Genomic DNA, 17,312 nt, shown 5'->3' with positions numbered 1-17,312 from the left:
CACCTTATTGTTTATCCCAATCGTCTACGTACATTCATTCTTTATCTTCACTTTTACGAACGTTGGAAGGGCTATAGTGGATCACACATATATGTGTCTTGTTGAGAATCTCTGCCTAGTATTTTACGTCCTCAAAGGGATAATTACGTATTGTCCGACTGATACATGTATCTCTCCACCTTTTATCAGTGCAGCTATGGAACGTGCGAATGTAGAAAAAGCTCTGGAGACTGAAGTTCCCAAGGGATCGGCGTTGCTCTTACAACGGGATTCGTATCTCTTTCCAGACATTTGGGCTTTCTATGGTTTCTCAAAATCGTTTGAGGCAAAATGCAGGAGGGTGATCTCGAAAGGACATTGTACAATATTTGAAGAAAGAACTTCTTTCTTAGATTACCTCTTATATCCAACAGTAGCTTTGTTGCCAAATGCATTTGCCATTTCATTGGTTTTGTAAAAGTTCTTTAATTATTCCACATTCTTTTCTTCATTATATACATATTTTAGATTCTATATTAATATATTGTGCCCTCATTGCAATGGTGCATTCAGCATAACGTAACTTTTAGAATAATTACCTCACATACTCCTCACTTATCTTCATATAATTTGGTATTATGCGTTAACTAGCGTCTTTCACTTTGTGATTACATCATAAAAAAAATTCTGGTTGTATCAATGCGTGACGTTCCGGAAGTAGTTCTCGTAAAGAAGGATAATTATGATCCCAGATAACATCTAATCTTGACGTCACTACTCTCGCCTCACGGGCAATTGTGTTTTATATATCCAAGGTCAGGATGTAGCTTGTCACGTGTCAAGATGAGGACCCATTCGATCGCCAACGCCTGTCGGGCACGAGTGTGACTAGAAAACGGCTGGAAAATGAAGGTCTCCTATCCACTGTGCCAGTTCCGGCCCCAAAGTCAAGGTCATATTCCCCCATTAATCAAGGGCAATAGCATGATCTGAAATTACGGGAAGACAAGGCACCCCCTCGCCCCTCCTATTTACCCCCCCCCCTTCTCACTTTAGACTAATTTTACATCATAGTGTAGGTATTAGTCCACCCATCTCTCTTAATATTATTCATTTATTAATGTCTTCTATGTGATTTCACTTATGATTTTCTTTTTTCTCATCAGCGCTACGCTCCCTGATGATTTGGATCGGAAATCAGCACTAGCAGATAGGTTTGACAAGGACGCAACCGGCATATGCAGCCAAGCAGCAGCTGGAGCTCAGAGATTGGAGGTCGAAAGAGCCATCGAAGATTCCTCAGTCCAACAAGCTGCTGTAAAGTGGTTCCAGAATACTGCTCTTGATGAACACTTAACAGTGTAACCGCTAGTAGATCGGACCGAGTGATGGCCATGGGAGATTGGAAGAAATCTCCATGTGCAGATAACACAGCTGTTCTGAGATGGTTCCAGTTCTCTTGGGAATGGGTCAACAACATCTCGGCTAAGTCTGATTTTGCCCATAAGGAGTCTACTTCAAAACATTCTTCAACGGTTACCTGCCTGTCGGCAACTTTACCACTAGAACGTGCTTTTCGACGCACCGTGGTCAATTTAGACGGATACGTTTTGGACAACGTGACACTGTCAGTGTTTGGGAAAGGCTTGAACTTCGCGCCTACGCTTACAACTTTGTCTTTAACTGATTTTATTAGTGTTGCTGAAGAAGCTGCTAGACATCTTTCCAGGGACGCTGCAGAAGAAACCAGACGTGAAATCTAGCACGCACTTACGAGAGCTCCACATCAGAAGAGTAACATTTCTTCGATGGAAAGGGCCGCTCTATGCAATCTACGAGATAATCCTCACACAGTGGACCTTCTAGAGGATAAGGGAATTGCACTTCCCCGGATGTTAGTGCTGTTGACATGGAACAAAGCAGAAAACCTGTCTAGCATGTGGCCATAAGGGATTTAATCTGCTGGACCAAGACTGCAAAGAACACAGTTTAGTATACATGGCAAATAACAGTTTGACAGATTGTCATATTGCCTATCAAGATTTAGCTGATGAAACCAAGCAAATACGTCGAAAAAGTTACATAGGCATAGCTCAATATATCACAATTGATAAAGGAATTTTTGCCAAACTTAAATTTGGTGCTGAGCTATATTTATGAGAAGTTATGAATGCAGCTCGTCATATACTAAAGAAGCAGAAAAAACTCTGGAATGAGTAGAAGTTCCATCTGATCAGCGGTGTCAGCAGTAAAAAGTGTTCTGAAGAGGAAACGAGTAAGAGGTAGATGGGTTAAAATGCCTAGGTTTCTACCAATACCTAAGACGTCCGGCACAGTTATCCCATCCCCAATTCCTGCACTAGCGGGACTGTCAGCTACCGTATCGTTAGCTAGAGGGGCAGCAGCGATAGCCTGAACAATGAAGAATGACGAAGTGCAGAAGAGCTGCTTCATTGGACAAAGGTATAATAGGATGAACGAAGCAGTTACTATTAGGAAAACCACACATGAAAGAACTTGGACAGTTCATTAAAAACTGCTAGTTATACCAATGGACAGACTGCTTACGAAAACAGATCTGCTTAAATAATCATCATCATCATCATCATCATTTAAGACTGATTATGCCTTTCAGCGTTCAGTCTGGAGCATAGCCCCCCTTATACAGTTCCTCCATGATCCCTTATTCAGTGCTAACATTGGTGCCTCTTCTGATGTTAAACCTATAATTTCAAAATCATTCTTAACCGAATCCAGGTACCTTCTCCTCGGTCTGCCCCGACTCCTCCTACCCTCTACTGCTGAATCCATGAGTCTCTTGGGTAACCTTGCTTCTCCCATGCGTGTAACATGACCCCACCATCTAAGCCTGTTCGCCCTGACTGCTACGTCTATAGTGTTCATTCCCAGTTTTTCTTTGATTTCCTCATTGTGGACACCCTCCTGCCATTGTTCCCATCTACTAGTACCTGCAATCATCCTAGCTACTTTCATATCCGTAACCTCAACCTTGTTGATAAGGTAACCTGAATCAACCCAGCTTTCGCTCCCGTACAACAAAGTTGGTCGAAAAATTGAACGGTGCACAGATAACTTAGTCTTGGTACTGGCTTCCTTCTTGCAGAAGAGAGTAGATCGTAGCTGAGCGCTCACTGCATTAGCTTTGCTACACCTCGCTTCCAGTTCTTTCACTATGTTGCCATCCTGTGAGAATATGCATCCTAAGTACTTGAAACCGTCCACCTATTCTAATTTTGTTCCTCCTATTTGGCACTCAATCCGTTTATATTTCTTTCCCACTGACATTACTTTCGTTTTGGAGATGCTAATCTTCATACCATAGTCCTTACATTTCTGATCTAGCTCTGAAATATTACTTTGCAAACTTTCAATCGAATCTGCCATCACAACTAAGTCATCCGCATATGCAAGACTGCTTATTTTGTGTTCACATATCTTAATCTCACCCAGCCAGTCTATTGTTTTCAACATATGATCCATAAATAATATGAACAACAGTGGAGACAGGTTGCAGCCTTGTCTTACCCCTGAAACTACTCTGAACAATGAACTCAATTTACCGTCAACTCTAACTGCTGACTGACTATCCATGTAAAGACCTTTAATTGCTTGCAAAAGTTTGCCTCCTATTCCATAATCTTGTAGAACAGACAATAACTTCCTCCTAGGAACCCGGTCATATGCCTTTTCTAGATCTATAAAGCATAGATACAATTCCCTGTTCCACTCATAACACTTCTCCATTATTTGCTGTAAGCTAAAGATCTGGTCCTGACAACCTCTAAGAGGCCTAAACCCACACTGATTTTCATCCAATTGGTCCTCAACTAATACTCGCACTTTCCTTTCAACAATACCTGAGAAGATTTTACCCACAACGCTGATTAAAGAGATACCTCTGTAGTTGTTACAATCTTTTCTGTTTCCATGTTTAAAGATTGGTGTGATTACTGCTTTTGTCCAGTCTGATGGAACCTGTCCCGACTCCCAGGCCATTTCAATTATCCTGTGTAGCCATTTAAGACCTGACATTCCACTGTATTTGATGAGTTCCGACTTAATTTCATCCACCCCAGCCGCTTTATTGTACTGCAATCTACTGACCATTTTTTCCACTTCCTCAAATGTGATCCTATTTCCATCATCATTCCTATCCCATTCTACCTCGAAATCTGAAACATTACTGATCGCATTTTCACCTACATTGAGCAACTCTTCAAAATATTCCCTCCATCTGCCAAAGGCATCCACAGGATTCACCAGCAGTTTTCCTGACCTGTCCAAAATACTTGTCATTTCCTTCTTACCTCCCTTTCGAAGACTGCTAATTACACTTCAGAATGGTTTTACAGCAGCTTGACCCATAGTTTCCAACCTGTTTCCAAAGTCTTCCCACGATTTCTTCTTGGATGCTGTTTGGCTTTGTTTCTTTCTTCAACGTAACTTTCTCTGTCTACCTGGGTTCTGGTATGTAGCCATTTTTGATACGCCTTCTTTTTCCTTTTACAGGCTGCCTTGACTGTATCATTCCACCAAGCTGTTTGCTTCATCCTACTTTTACACACAACTGTTCCAAGACATTCTTTAGCCACTTCTAGTACTGTGTCCCTGTACCTTGTCCATTCCTTTTCCAATGACTGTAATTGACTACATTCAACTAACTGGTACCTTTCTGAGATCGCTGTTATGTACTTGTGCCTGATTTCCTTATCCTGAAGTTTCTCCACTCTTATCCTCCTACATATGGCCCTGACCTCCTGCACTTTCGGCCTCACAATCCCAATTTCACTGCAGATTAAATAATGATCAGTGTCATCAAAGAATCCCCTGAATACACGTGTGTCCCTCACAGCCTTCCTGAATTCCTGATCTGTTATTATATAGTCAATGACAGATCTGGTTCCCCTGCCTTTCCAAGTATACCGGTGAATGTTCTTATGTTTAAAAAAGGAGTTTGTGATTACTAAGCCCATACTGGCACAGAAATCCAAGAGTTGTTTCCCGTTCCTGTTGGCCTCCATATCCTCTCCAAATTTACCCATAACCTTTTCATACCCTTCTGTTCGATTTCCAATCCTGGCGTTAAAATCACCCATGAGCAGAACACTGTCCTTGTCCTTTACTCTAACAACTACATCACTGAGTGCCTCATAAAAACTATCCATCTTATCTTGATCTGCCCCTTCACAATGCGAATATACTGACACATTCCTAATTTTCTTGCTAGACACTGTCAAATCTATCCACATCAGTCGTTCGTTTACATACCTTATTGCAACTACGCTGGGTTCCATTTCTTTCCTGATGTAAAGCCCTACACCCCATTGTGCTATTCCTGCTTTGACTCCTGACAGGTAGACCCTGTATTCTCCCACTTCCTCTTCTTTCTCACCCCTTAACCGAATGTCACTAACAGCTAAAACGTCCAGCCCCATCTTACTTGCAGCCTCTGCCAGCTCTACCTTCTTCCCAGAGTAGTCCCCATTGATATTAATAGCTCCCCATCTCATTACCATTTGTTTGCCAAGTCGTATCTTAGGAGTCCCTGGTTTGTCAGTTAGAGGTGGGACTCCGTCACCTCCAAAGGTCCGAGGTATTTTGCTCTGATTGTTGCCAGCATCATATTTAAAGTACCAGGGAAGCAGGTTGCTAGCCTTACTTGCCCCGAGTCCCATTGGGTTTTACCCCTAACGGCTGAGGGACTAACCGGTGGATTTGGTAGTCTTTGCCGTATGAGCACAAAGGTGACCACGACTCAGAATATGTCCGAGATGCCCAGCCTTATTCCAAAGTAACTGGTATCCCGACTGTCGGGACCACTTACTTGGCCACTCATACGTTGCCCGTGGTTCATGAACTAGGACATGACTACAGGAACCCACACCATCTGCTTCAATCAGTCAAAAAATTTAACAGCCCAAGATTTCATGGAGTTATTATGAGGAATACGATGCCGCAGACGATGTGGCACCCTAAATAATGTGGGATTGTAAATTCAGATCTTGCACGAGGATTTGGGAGCAAATGTTATAAAAAGTGGAGTCAGGTATATTGCTGTGACCCATACATGATTTGAAAATCTGAAGAATGTGTGATTGTAAATTTAGATTTTGCGGGAGGATGTGGAATTCAAATGTTAAAATAAATAGAATTACGTACTTATATTACTTTGACTTTTTCATGAATTTATGTCTGCCTGTACAACTGTTCTGCTACTTCACCAACAACCATGTTTTCTATGATTTTTGGCGCTGCCAAGACTGCCATACAAACCTTTGCAGCCATTTTTGCTCCTAAAGACTACATAAAAATGAGCAGCATGCACACCACTGCATCAGTTGAGCTTTATATGTGATAACATACATTCTAACTTTAAAAGAATGATCATCTGTTCTAGGTGTGAGCTATTTTCAACCAGTAGATCTAAGCAAGCGGGAACGGAGTATTTCAACGACTGGATTGGAGACATTCAACAGCATTATTTCTATCACTGAGGAAAGCAAATGAATACATCTAGGAAGTGATACAGTAGTGGGAATACCTCCTGGCTCATATAAAACGGACGATTTACATGAATTTATAAAATGACCCCTAAAAGGGTTTGCGTTACAAGCAAATGTTAGTACTTTTAGAATGGAAATAAAAAACGACAAAGCAGACAACAGACTTTCCCAGGAAGGTGCAATAGGACCACTATTAGGTTTCTGAAGGAGTCAATATCTGGAGATGAATTATGACATAATCTACAAATTCGCTGATTCAGTGGATGTACTATCGCTTAGCATGATTGATGTCGAGTGTAATATTGAAACAAATTTGTATCTCGCCAACAGAATAATTCGCACAATCAATAGGCTGCTGACGATAATGGAACCAAGATATAGACTCCTTGTGGTGCCGTCAAACCCATACACCTTGCATTGACTGTTCAGACATTACACCGCCTCGAGCCGAATATTGTGGACCAGTACAGGAATCTAGTCAATTTTCCATGTGAGGAGGTCGTGGTACATCTACACATGAAGCAGCATAAGACCAATGCACACAGGCATCAGTACACCTTATTGCAGCGGAAGCACGACTTGATAACATGGGAGAATTACAAGTTACTTAAATTGACTGGATGGTGAGCGAAACATTAGCCAGAAACAGTTTTCCCACAGACCTTTCGCTTCAGCGACATTTAATAATAATGATGAGATAATGATTCTCACACAACACCAACATGAGTTAACAATCAATTCTGAGTGACTCTTTCCAGTAATTGGAAGGAGAAATTATGAAGTATGGTGGAAGCCCTAAACCATCATCATGTCTTACACGTAATGTTTTTGCCTTTCTGTTTCAAGAAATAAGATGTGAAATGAATGGTGTTGAGATCGACCATATCAGAAATATTGGAATCACATCACCTCTCAAAACATACACATCCACATTAACATTTCACTTGAATGGTCTACAGAATGCTGGATGGTTCATAATGTTTTAATAAGTGATCACTTTAATGTGTGTATGCCACTCAAAATGTCTATAGGCTACTTTGTGAACATGAAACATGCCACAATTAATGTTAAGCAGTATCTGATTATGGTACAAAATCCTACTAATAAGAACTCGTACATTGGAGGACAGCCAAAAGGTGATTCTGAGGTGAGTAAAATTTTGTTGGAGAAATTAGTATGGAAAGTGCCTCATATTTCCTTAACAGATGAAGAGTGTTTGAAATATTTGTGTGTATCGCATTCACATATGCAGTCGCCATTAACCTTCCATTCATAGTAAACGACCCATTAAAACATTATAATGGTGCTGCAGACTGACAGGAAAGGAAGCCTGAAAAAAAGATTCCAGCATATTCAACAATTGCAAATTAAGTGTACATAAATTTTACGAATATAATTTACAGCTTTATTGGGGTAACAACACTTTCGGACTACTATATGACATGTGTGCAAGGTATTGTTTTTCTTACTATGAGGGTGAAGGATTTCGATGCATGCTCAGGCCATGGCAGTTTAAAGATTTAGTATACATCATCATGACAGACTGTTACGTGGGCTGTAAGACTTCCCAAGACTATGGGAAATCTTACAGTCCCTATATATATATATATATATATATATATATATATATATATATATATATATATATATATATATATAGGGACTGTAAGATTTCCCATAGCATACGAATCAACAGATAATTTCCCCCTCCCTCCAGGCACCACAACATACACATTATTGCAATATGACTCAGTGATCATTATTGTTCCCTACTCAATGGGATTGTGCACGGACTTGTATAAATGTACTGTAGAATGTTGCTTTACATGCAAGGCTTTTCACGATGACATCTCAGAGTGCTAACATCATTGTAGGTACGTAGGACTGCAAGACAAATGTGGGCAGTTTTTATTTAAGGATATTGTTTGCATCACATTAACAAATGTTGGATGTGTCCTAAGGACATTCTTCAAAAATGCTGAAACGCCCAAATCGGTCAGAAAAGTCAGTTATGTCACGACTCAAACAGCATCATGTTTAACGTATTTTTACCATGGTAAACGCTGGGCTGACCCTGGAAGCGCTTATGCAGATAAGTATTCAAAGAAATTGTGCACCCAGTGCTGAGAGGTTCTCACCATTTATGTCAGGAATTAAAAGGCACCATAATTAAAAAGCTGAAACTTCACACATAATCTTATAGGCTGGGTGAAGTACGAAGTGATTAGAACACTACCTCTTCTCTGGAGAGTAATTTCTGATTATCTGTAAAGGAAAGACTTGGTCATGTAGCTTTGAGTGCATATGCTATAGTTACGATGGTGTTAATAACCTACAATACTGGACACTGAGTGATAGAAATAGGAGACAGTCATAGCATATCTATTAGAGGTGTATAGAGATATTCTTCCTCGTGTTAGGGCAGCATATATAGTTCATGGGGAAACTTCATGTGCTACATGCAACGAAACCTGGGGGACACGATCTGCAAAAAAGCAAATGACACTATTTGGAGCACTTCGTTACAATTTTTCTGTAACATGACAGTGTAGGGGTAATTTGTTACAATTTTATCCTAACCAGGGTTAGTTTGTTTCAATTTTGCTGTAAAACTGGGTAAGTTGTTACAAATTTACAGTACCAAAGGCAGTTTCTTACAAATTTCTTTTATGTTGTAGTATTTTATTATAATTTCACTTCAACATGGTGTTACGCCCTGGAATGATATACTCGGCAAATGTAACACTTTTGTTAATTTCTTCTTCTAGTGCCAAGCTAAACCAAGACAGGCTTGTGCATAGTGTTGTAATTGGAATGTCTGACAGGCAGCACAGTCAATACCGCAAATATCGTTGCACATACCTGAGGCCATTGTCACACGTCACTCAAGTGAAGTGTGTGAGTCACTGATCAGCAATATGAGCTTATTGTGAAGGGAACATAATGTCATTCTGACAGTGCTGCAAGATGCCATAGCAAAACTTAAATTTTACAGATCACCTTTCTACCGAATGACAATGTAGAAAGTGCAAAGCTGAAGAGCTGAAAGCCACAGCTGAGGCATTGAGGAGTGGAGAAGAATGCTGATGAGCCCAGAAAACCAGGCCACATTTGGACATCCCTGCCTACAACACACAGCTGCAAATATTCTGGCTCCCAAGCCCTTCTCTCTTCCAGTTTCAGTGTACCCTCTTCGAGGCAAGGCCTGTGATACACTGTCTAATATTCGCCTTCTGACTGTTACCTTCGGGACTGCAGCCGACCTTGTCCGCAGGACTTAGACACTGTGAGCTGCTGAGCTCACAGGAGGCCACACAGATGGCGTCTGGTGCATTGTCAAACTGTTGGAGTTCCCCTAACACTGGCGTCCATGGCATTCCTCTAGTAGATACGTCATGACAACTCTGCATCACCATCGCATTCCTGTGCAGAGCAGCTGTACAGAGCAGTTGGGGTGTTTCTTAGATGTCCAAGAGTGCACCCTATTAAAAAATGTCGTCAAGCTACGGGGTGTCACCACCAGACAAGGAACGCCTGCTGCCAGCTGCCTTGCACGGAGCCGTTTCTTCTGCGTTAGTGGAAGTGACCTCACCAAGGGCCTGGAGACTGCAGAGATGGAGTCATCAGTGTGTTCCAATACTGCATGCTACCTCCACTGTCCTCACTGCTGCCATAAAGAAGATGAATCAGTTGTAAAACCGGAACTAATAAATATCTTAACCACTAATGCTGTTTCATTAGCACCCAAGCTGCATGACAGGCACTCACCACCGTGCTCCACACTTCACCATGTTGCATCTGTGATGGTCAAAGTTTACCGATCTTCACATATTTGTCTTAGAATTGTCTCTCATCTCAGTACCTTGGGGAGAGTGGAACCACATCTGCAGCATAAACCATCATTGCATGTCTGGACTTGCAGTGGGACACAATACAGTGTGGTGAGTCAACATTTTTGTTTTATTTCATTCATTTTTGTGTGCAGAGTCATAGAGACATCAATAAATAGTACTTCGAAAGTGTCATTTGTTATCCTGCAGGAGTCTGCAGACTTGTTGCAATGTAGAGCAAATTGCAAAGAAAAATGTTTAACGTCAGTTAGAAGTGCTCTAGAAAATAATGGACTGCGCTAGTTGACATCCACTAAGTCAGTACCAGATACATGTGACATTTGTAGATATCTGGTCATTAGGTACGTGGCTATTGGGCTATGATTCGGCGTAGAAACTGGTCTAGTTAAGTTTTCATGTGCATTGTAAGTGCAGTTTTTCCCATTTTTCTGATATGGTAACGGCAAATATAGAACACATAAATTGCCAGATAATGTGCAGCTACTGCGGGTGGGTCTGTTGCCACATTGTTGGAAAAAATAACTAGGGTATTGGTAGTTAATGCTCAGCAGAAGGAATACAGTGAGGAAGTACGTAGGCAGGTAGAACTATTGTAAGCCATTCTACAGCAGACACAACCGGGATCTGGGGAAATAAAAGCAGTGTTGAGGTTACATCCTCCTCTCGCGGATCTGTTAGCAGCCAACTTGATGACGCCTTCTCCGGGGGAAACGACGTTGGGTATTAATGTGTGTATTAATGACGCTTGAGCTACCACCAAATCAAGTAATTGGACAGATGAGACGTGTCTATTTATGCCTAATTTAATGGGTGAGGTTGAAACATGGGTGACGTATCGTGGTACCCTTACTGAGGCAGAAACGTCCCAAAAGTTAACTAATGGCCTGTGTCAGTACTGTCGGTACAGTACAGCATGAGAGTCTTCAGAGAAAGTCTTAGAAGTCTGGCAAAGAAGCATAATGAATGAGTGGAGTCCTTATCCAGCAAAACTCGGAAGTTCAGTGTGCTAGTATATGAGACGGTGCAGAGCGTGGAGACTGACAGTCGCCCTGCCTGCAGATTGGAACAGGGCTCTCGTTCTCTTTTTATGGGATATTCCGGCTGACGTCGAAGCGTCATCCGAAGAACGATGTTCCACGTCAACGTTGGTACCTCACGGTGGAACCACAAGTAAGAACAATCACTGCCTGACGCAGCAATGGAAGAGAGACTTAGGCATGGATGTGCTCTCAAATGATTCCATACGCCACCGTTGCTGCAAGGGTTCTTTACTTCAGGAGCACAGCCACTCAGCGATTAGTCTGCCAACATCATTTACAACGACAGCATAGTCTTACTTCGGATATAGCAGCGCGATTGTATTAGATGCCACAACTGTATCGAAGTTTATATTTGGTTGAACACTGAGAGACGAGACTACTACTCTCTATAGTACCACGTGATAAAAGTTATAGTGTTGAATGACAGCAACCAATACTTAGACATTCCTGTGAACACTGATTTTTTTCCAAGTTAAATATTTCAGATTGTTAGAGTTTTGATGAACTGATCCACTGTTGTGTGTATTGTAATATCTGCTCGTCCTCCACCAGAAATAACTCTATGCTTGCTAGGACCCACTACAATGCCGTCGAAAATTCTCAAGTGTTATGTCGTCTGGCGCTACAATGGCGTTATTGGTGCAATTCAGTTCATTGCGTTGCACCCTGGTCTCATAACTGATCCACTAGTCTCAGCAGCCTAAATACCCTCTATGAAAAACGAACTAAATAAATAAAAAATAAAAAAAACGACGCATGACGAAGCAGTTGTCTAAATGGGATGGAAATCTGTAGAGGTGATGTATAAGTACAGGCAAACAAGTGGTTACAATTTCAAAAAAAAATTTATGATTTATTCAAGAGAAAGAGCTTCACAAATTGAGCAAGTCAGTAAAGCGTTGGTCCACCTCTCGCCCCTATGCAAGCAGTTATTCAGCTTGGCATTGACTGACAGAGTTGTTGGATGTCCTCCTGAAGGATATCGTACCAAGTTCAGTCCATCTTGCACTTTAGATCTTCTAAATCCCGAGATGATTAGAGTGCCCATGACGCCCCAAGTGTTCTCAATGGGGGAGATATGCGGCGACCTTGCTGGCCGAGGTACTGTTTGGACGCACAAAGACGAGCTGTTGAAACTCTCACCGCATGCAGGTGGGCATTATCTTGCTGGTATGAAAGCCCAGGATAGCTTGTCTTGAAGGGCAATAAAATGGGGCATAGAATATCGTCGACATACCCCTGCCGTGCCGTCGATGACAACCAAAAGGATCCTGCAATAAAAAGAGATGGTACCACAGACCATCAATCCTGGATGTAGGGCCATAGGGCGGGCGACGGTAAGGTTAGAAGCCCACCACTGACCACGGCGTATCATAACACGTCTTCGGGCTGTAATCTCATTTACTGGAGAAGTGGTGTCTTCAGTGATGAATCACACTTCGAAATGTACGCCGATGACAAGTGAAGACGTGTCTGGAGACGCCCTGGACTGTGGTGGATCACCAACCTGGCTGTTGCCCGCCAGCCGGCCATTGTGGCGGAGCGGTTCTAGGCGCTTCAGTCTGGAACCGCGCTGCTGCTGCGGTCGCAGGTTCGAATCCTGCCTCGGGTATGGATGTGTGTGATGCCCTTAGGTTAGTTAGGTTGAAGTAGTTCTAAGTCTAGGGGACTGATGACCTCAGATGTTAAGTCCCATAGTGCTCAGAGCCATTTGAACCATTTTTTTTTTTTTTTTTTGTTGCCCGCCATACAGCCCGACAACCAGGTGTGGCGGTCAGGGATGAAAATCATTTTCCCTTTTTTTTCATCCGCAGCACCCTTACAGTACCGTGATATGTCGGCGACATTCTACGTCCCTTTTGTTGCCCTTCAAGACAAATAATTCTCGGCTTACATTTCAGCAAAAGGCGAGAGTTTCTGCTGTATATCATCGTGCTTGCCGAACCCTACCTTGTCACCAAGGTCTCCGAATTCCTCCCGAATTGAAAATGTTTGTAGCGTTATGGGCAGGGCCCTCCACTCAGCTCGGGATTTTGACGATCTGACGTGGACACATATCCCACAGCAGGACATCCATCATCTCTATCAATCAGTGCTAACCCGAAAAACTGCTTGCAGAAGGACCAGTAGTGAACCAACGCGGCATTGACTTAATCAGTTTGTCAAGCTTTTTCACAATGTCAATTTTTCTGAAACTGTAATCATTTGTTTGCCTGTACATGTACATCATCTCTATCGATTTCCGTCCCGTTCGGGTAAGTCCTTCGTGGTGTGTCTTTTTTTTTTATCCTACAGTGTATTATTTCACTTCTCTACACAAAGTGTTCAAAATGGTTCAAATGGCTCTGAGCACTATGCGACTTAACATCTATGGTCATCAGTCCCCTAGAACTTAGAACTACTTAAACCTAACTAACCTAAGGACATCACACAACACCCAGTCATCACATAAAGTGTTTAACCATGTCTGAGCCCCCACGAGAAATGTCTCTAAACGAAATCGTTCAGGTTCCGGTGCAGCAGATTGAACGACTGCTGACCACCGTTCAACAGTTGACAATCTTACTGTCGCAACAAGCAGCTTCACAATCGGTTGCTCCTCTCAGATTTCACCATTTTAACAGTAAAGAAGAAGACTGGTCGGAATATTATTCGCAACTAAGAGTTATCTTCACAACAAACATCAGTAAAGGCATGGCGCACAGCCGGCCGGAGAGACCGAGCGGTTCCTGGTGCTACAGTCTGGAACCGCGTGACCGCTACGGTCACAGGTTCGAATCCTGCCTCGGGAATGGATGTGTGTGATGTGCTTGGGTTAGTCAGGTTTAAGTAGTTCTAAGTTCTAGGGGACTGATGACCTCAGATGTTAAGTCCCATAGTGCTCAGAGCCATTTTAGCCATGGCGCACATTGCTTACTTTTTGTCACCTGTCGGAGCCGACGAGTACAGACTGTACCTTAAATTGTGCCCTAACTCTAGTACAGAAGATACTGTGAATGTGGAAATCGTTCACAAACTCAACGATCATTAAGAATCACAGATTCATGTCGGAGAGGAGAAATTTAATTTTTCCTTTACAGAAGCATCCTGAACAGTCACGGAGACAGTGGACTGCTGACCCTAGAGGGCTCGCAAGACGTTACAGGTGCAAGTGTTTTTGTGGACTGAGTTACAGTGATGTTACGTTACGTCCTGCAATCACGCAAAACGTGTCAGATGCACGCATTCGCGCTGCTTTTCTAAAATTTTCAGAGCCATATCTGAAAGCAGTTTTGTCAACTGTAGAGTCACCAAGCTCTGTGGACCCTAGTGAAGTTGATCTAAAGGCTCTGTCTATGTTTTTTTCTGTGCACAAGGCACTCAGTCTACAGTTCACGCAAATGTTGCAGTAGACAGAAAAATGACCCAGGTAAACCATAAACGCAACGGAAACACTTTCCAGTGACATTGTACACAAGGTGTGCTTCAGCATAAGATGAGGTAGTCTTATCCTAAGCGTTTTTCAGACCACCGTAGAAAAGGCTGTCGTGATGTAAAGTGTTTCGAGTGTGATAAGCAAGGTCGTGTCCAAACAGTAGACAGCCAGTGCAAGCACCACGCTTGAGTGAGGCTACAGTGCACCTTTCATGAAATGTGTGTCGTATCAGCACTGCGATTAGAGCCAGCACGAATGAAGGCTCACATTTCCGTGTTGCGGAATCCTTTTGCAGTAGTCCACAGCAGAAGAACAAACTTTTTTCCAATTAAAAGTGACTCAAAAGACTACTACATTTCATTTACACACAAGTGCCGCTGTTTCCCTAATCAATAAAGACACCTATGGCGTAATAGGTAGCCCACCGCTGCAGAAGCCTACTTCTGTTTTATCAGCATACAACGGACACAAAATAGCAATACGTGGTGTGTACAGTTTGCCATTAAATTTTCGTGACATTGCAAAGACTGTTCAATTTCATGTACTATGTTCTAGGGACAGTGCAAACAGTTTTGATTTAGACTTATTTGATTTGCTAAACCTTTGCGTACCAATCAGTGTTTCACTGCCTCAAACTATGGTTTCTGACTTGTATATTACGTACTGTGAATTTTTCAACTAGGATTAGGAATGGTCAAAGATTTTGAGGCGCACATTACTGTTTAATAAAAAAGTGTTGATATCAACTCCAGTATTGATGTTTCTTGATTTCGAGAAAGAGTTCATTCTCTCATGTGATGCTAGCAGTAGAATGGCTGGCTGCATTTTGAAAATGTAGATGTTAAAGAACACCCAGCAGCTTGTGTGTCTAGACAGCTAAACAGGTCACAAAAGAACTACTCCACTACAGATGAGAAGATGTTAGCAGTTATTTATGGAATCACCCATTTTTTCTGCTATTTGTATGGTCTGACATTTTAGGTGGTACAGATTACATATTGATAAAATGGTTCTTGGTACTAGAACATCCCTGTCGTAGACTGGTGTAATGGGCACTAAAAGTGAATGAATTTAACTGTGAAGTTGTTCATAAACTGGATAAGAAGCATACAAATGGCGATGCTTTCAGTAGAAAAATCGTAGTGGGGTAAATGACAGACAAAATCATAACTGAATGGCAGAAGACGGAAATATCTGATGTAGACTTGTAAGTAGGCTGTTTAGGTTTTATTATTGGTAACGCCACGTAGCGCTCTGTATGAAAAATCACTGGCTGTGCTGTGTGCAGTCTGTGGCTAGTTTGCATTGTTGTCTGCCATTGTAGTGTTGAGCAGATGGATGTGAACAGCGCGTAGCGTTGAGTAGTTGGAGGTGAGCCGCCAGCAGTGGTGGATGTGGGGAGAGAGATGGCGGAGTTTTGAAATTTGTAAGACTGGATGTCATGAACTGCTATATATATTATGACTTTTGAACACTAGTAAGGTAAATACATTGTTTGTTCTCTATCAAAATCTTTCATTTGCTAACTATGCCTATTAGTAGTTAGCGCCTTCAGTAGTTTGAATCTTTTATTTAGCTGGCAGTAGTGGCGTAAGATGGGGTAGGCCATATAAGAGAACAAGTTGTGATGAATTGGAAGAAATGCATTGAGAAGCTATAAGAAAATGGTTTGGCCAAAAAAGTATTTTGAAAGAAGATATGAACCAAAAAAGTAGGGTTTAGCGACAACAGGTTTAGGTAGGATTTTCTTGGAAATAAATGATGAGGTAAGATAATGGAAAATAAATAATGAAGTAAGAAATGTGTGAACATATAAATACAGAAAGCATGCGTGGATAGAATTTTTTGGGTGGAAACAAATGTTGAAATAAGAGGAAAGATATATGGAATGAAGTTTTGGGGTGGACTGCAGTACCAAATGTCACACTGAAAACAAACCCTGTCCTGTACTTCTGTGTTATAATGCTATGTGAATTTGTGTTTTACATTTACTGCTGCTAGCTTTGCCAATTTGCATTTTTTTCATTGCTGTTTGTATTAATTGTTGTGTGCTGCTGCATTGCCTCGTCCCTAAGTTTATCATCTGAACTCAGTACATTTAAGTTAGCTTAATAGGGGGTAGAGTATATAAGAGAATGAGTTGCGATGAATTGGAAGAAACGCACTGAGAAGTTATACGAAAAAAGTACGGAAAGCAGGTATACATAGGACTTTTTGGAAATAATGAAGAACGAAGGGAGATCTCCGAGAAGTAAAGAAAGTTTTTTTTGCAAAATATTGTAGTAAAACAAACCCTGTCCTTTCCTTGTGTTATCCCACTATGTGTTTGCGTACCCTTGGGTATTTTTGTTCTTCCTGTCTTTATGTGTTTATCTGATGAGAGTTACATTGTAGAATTTTTCTGATAATATGTTATTTACTCTGTAAAGATGTTTAGACATTATTTATTCTGTTTTGTTTTAATGCTCATGTGTGAAGGTGATGTTTCAAAAGTTATTCTGAT

This window comes from Schistocerca americana, chromosome X (genome assembly GCF_021461395.2).
Source record: "Schistocerca americana isolate TAMUIC-IGC-003095 chromosome X, iqSchAmer2.1, whole genome shotgun sequence".
Classification (NCBI taxonomy): domain Eukaryota; kingdom Metazoa; phylum Arthropoda; class Insecta; order Orthoptera; family Acrididae; genus Schistocerca; species Schistocerca americana.
This window is presented reverse-complemented; position numbering follows the sequence as displayed.